The 3,511-nt window shown below is 40.1% G+C and overlaps 1 long non-coding RNA gene across 1 annotated transcript; it reads right to left on the bottom strand.

The window, feature by feature from the left end:
* Positions 1–184: 184 nt before the first annotated feature.
* Positions 185–3,229, bottom strand: LOC108524544 (uncharacterized). The gene is made up of 3 exons (XR_001884082.1): positions 3,204–3,229; positions 2,671–2,779; positions 185–235 (listed from the first exon to the last, which is right to left on the bottom strand). It is a non-coding gene; the product is annotated as an uncharacterized LOC108524544 (long non-coding RNA).
* Between the last annotated feature and the right edge of the window lie 282 nt (positions 3,230–3,511).

The raw sequence follows: 3,511 nt of genomic DNA, 5'->3' as shown, positions 1-3,511 counted from the left end.
AATTACTAAGAGTCACAACCAAACTTTGAGTGTCCCTCTTCTGACCTGATCTTAATTTTTCCACATAGGTTCAAAAACAACGCTACCTAAAGATGCTTATACTCTCTTATGGAAAGCTGTTATTGCCATTGATGCTCCCAGTATTTTGCACCACTTAGATCAGTCAACTCACCCATTATGGTCATAGTTGTCAGATGCTGTTATGGTAGACACTGTTAATGAATCCATAATTCTACTAAAGAGTAAAAAACACAGACAAAAAATAAAGTCAAGTATTTCTGAAGGCAATCAGGATGTTAATCTTGACAGTATCTCAGGACACGAAAAATAAAATCAGAGGAATTTTGACAGGAACTAAAGAAATAATTTCAGGGCACAACACTAGTACTTCTGAGGCTGTGTGTGTGTGTGTGTGTGTGTGTGTGTGAAAGGACACAGGAAAGAGAAAGAAAATGTAAGAATAATGACTGTTTCTATATCAATGGCTAGTTCCTGGTCATCCTTGGTAGGAAATAAACAAGTAGGTAAGTCAAGGATAGCCTAAATTATGTTTAAAACCTTTTGTGAACTTAAAGTAGATTATATGTGTAGAACCATTTTGTTTTCTTTTTGTCTTCATTCATTTTTTTAAGTCATATGGCTATATTTTACAAAATCAAGACTTCCTAGCACTCAAACCACTGGCTTGGCTAATTTAATCTCTCTACAACTTCATTTCCTCATCCGTAAGTTAAGACACATGCAAAATACACTCCACATCTGTCAACTTCATAAAACCATGCTGAACATTCAGCATTTTGCAAATATTGGTTTTTAGACAACCTGCTCTCTACACCATATATTATGCCATAAAAATCAGCATATGGCAATATAAACTGATATTTTTAGTTTCAAATACACAAACATGCTCATCAAAGTCATAAACTCCCAAGACTCAAGAATTAATGCTCTTTGCCACAATTTGCTAACTTTTCAAATGTTTAAATAAGTTTAAGAAACTGATTGCACACTTTTTTTTTTTTTGCTGCTGATAAAAACTGGGATTCCCAAGAGTGTGCTGAGGATTCTGAACTTATTTGACCACAGAACCTCGTTCTCACAGTTGAAATGTGTGAGAAACACATTTTGGAAACAATATATTAAATGGTATCTTTTTACGTCTTTAAGTAAAAGTTCTGCTACACAAACTAATTTTGGACTGTGATCCATAGCTCAAACCTTTAAGCACAGATAGACATTAATATTGTGCTATTCTTTCAGCATGTGAGGAAAGGAGTGCTGGAGTTCAAATTATCAAATCTCATTAGCCTGGTCTGAAGGCCATGAAGGGAACCTTTCAAGTTGTAAGTAGGTGGTCTCAGGTCCTTGAATGGCTCATGGAAATTCATCCAGGTCTCAGGAAAAACAACACCTTTTACAAAAACAAAAGCATCTAGAGGTATCCGCTGCTTTTCTGCAGGAAGAACAACTGGGTTGTCTATGCAGAATACACTAATAAGTCTTAACAGAGGAAAAGGTTCAAAACACCAAAAACATAAGAATTTGAGTTTCTGACATAAGCAGCCTTATTGAATGATTACTGGATTTTTCAGATATCTTCTACTGAGGAAGATAATTGGACGACACTCAAATTACTCTTCAGATCCAGGTGACAAGCCAGGATTGCCAAGCAAGTTCCTCGGGAAACTAATCTCCAAAAAGGACACAAGACATCCACAGATGTTACCTGAGCTCCTTTCAGAGAGATATTGCGTGAAGCATGAAATAGCAGTTTGATAAGCTGCTTGGGAGCACAGAATGACTTCCCTCATGGGACATGAATAAGTAGCTGGCTAAATTGCCTTCTAAGGAAGGTGAGAATGGCAAACTATCCTAAAATAACGTGATCATGCAGAATTCCTAAACGCTTTTTGGTAGATAGGAGAAACCACAGAAGTTTGAGTTAGGTAAAGGTTAGCTACACCTTCATAATCATGCTACCAGGTTATAATGAAAACTAGGTCTCCAATCAAATCTGCCACACATACAGATATTCATTAAACAAAATATTCAGTAGCAAGCAGGCACAGTAAGTACCTAAGCTTCTGTAAGCTTTCTGTACTTTAGGTGCTCCAAGCATGAAAGGTTCATTCTCAACAGAGTCCTAATATTCCAGAGGCCAAAATCTTCCTAAACCTTCCTGGAGATGTTGAGATGGGACCGCTGAAGCCCGTTCAGTGGCCATCTCTGTGGAGTGGCTTCCGGAGCTGAGCACTAGCTCACCATCCTGAACAGATCATCCACCAGTTGGGCAACCAGCTGCCCCTATAGGAAAGATTAAAGTGACCAGCATATGCATGTTATCACACTGCCTAAAATGTCCTATTTTTAAGAACATTAACAGGTATAGAATGAGGCTTGTTTTATTGTTTAAACTTTTTTCTATTTCTATTATTTTTCTATCTAATTACTTTTCTATTTCTATTTGCTGGGTCACAGACAGCAGCAAATTCCATACCTTTGGGGTTATACCAGCTCATGTGCAGTAGGAGTAGAAATACCAAAGCTCTCAATCTACCACCTTCTGCTCCAGAGATGTGGCCCAAGCACACCTTTGGACGTGAACCAGAGCAACCCAAGGCAGAGCTGGATTTCTGGGAGTTTCTCCCTGTAAGCCCTGGACCTGCTTACCTGTAGGCTAGACTGCTTCCGGCGCCACTGCCGCTCACAAGAGGCTGGGGTCGGTTCAGCCGCTAAAATGACATAAGTCTCAGGTCTTGTGTCTTCAGTACAACTTTCTCTAAGAGGGAGAAATGTATTCAAGATCCTGTTAGCAGCTTTCTCTCCCGTTGCCTTTCAGGATTATGGCTTTTCCTTTTTCCATTTTTTAATTCCCAAAACCAAGCTTGTTAGATCAAATCTTTACCCAATTCCTGACAAACAACAAGGTTATTGCTATTTGGCCCTACACCCACTAGTTGTCCCCCAGTACCCTAAGGATAAAGGGACTCTGTAAGGTCCCTGGGAGGGGAAAGGAATGTCAATTAGTAGTCCCCCAGCTGGTAGAAGCAAACTTTCCTGTCTGTGGGCCCCAGACACCACCATCTAGTTCCCCCACCAAAACTTTACATGATTTTAATTCTCCTGAGGAGGAGGAGAGGACAACACTAGCCAACAGAGAGGGCAGAGGATGGGATGGGACTACCTTGCTCAGAGACCCTCACCTCTAGGTCTTTACCTCGTATTGAGAAGAAGCCAGTACTGGAATAAGAACTGTGTGTCCATAGCAACCCCAAACAGAATCCTGGTGCTCTTGAGATTCTCGTAGAGTGGGGAACAGAACGAGCTTGGTCCAAGACTGCAGAGACTTAAAAACATGCTGTTCTGCCACACATACAAATACTCATTAAAGATGAGGGAGAAGGGCATGTGGTGGGGGACAATGTACCAAAACGAAAGACCACAGGATAATAACCTCAGAGCAGAGACGATCTCTCCAGTTATTTTTTCTTTTGTATGTCATGGAGGGGAT

This window comes from Rhinopithecus bieti, unplaced genomic scaffold (assembly GCF_001698545.2).
Source record: "Rhinopithecus bieti isolate Rb0 unplaced genomic scaffold, ASM169854v2 repeat_3433, whole genome shotgun sequence".
In the NCBI taxonomy this organism is placed as follows: Eukaryota; Metazoa; Chordata; class Mammalia; order Primates; family Cercopithecidae; genus Rhinopithecus; species Rhinopithecus bieti.
The sequence above is the reverse complement of the archived record's forward strand: the minus strand, read 5'-3'. Positions and strand labels throughout refer to the sequence as shown.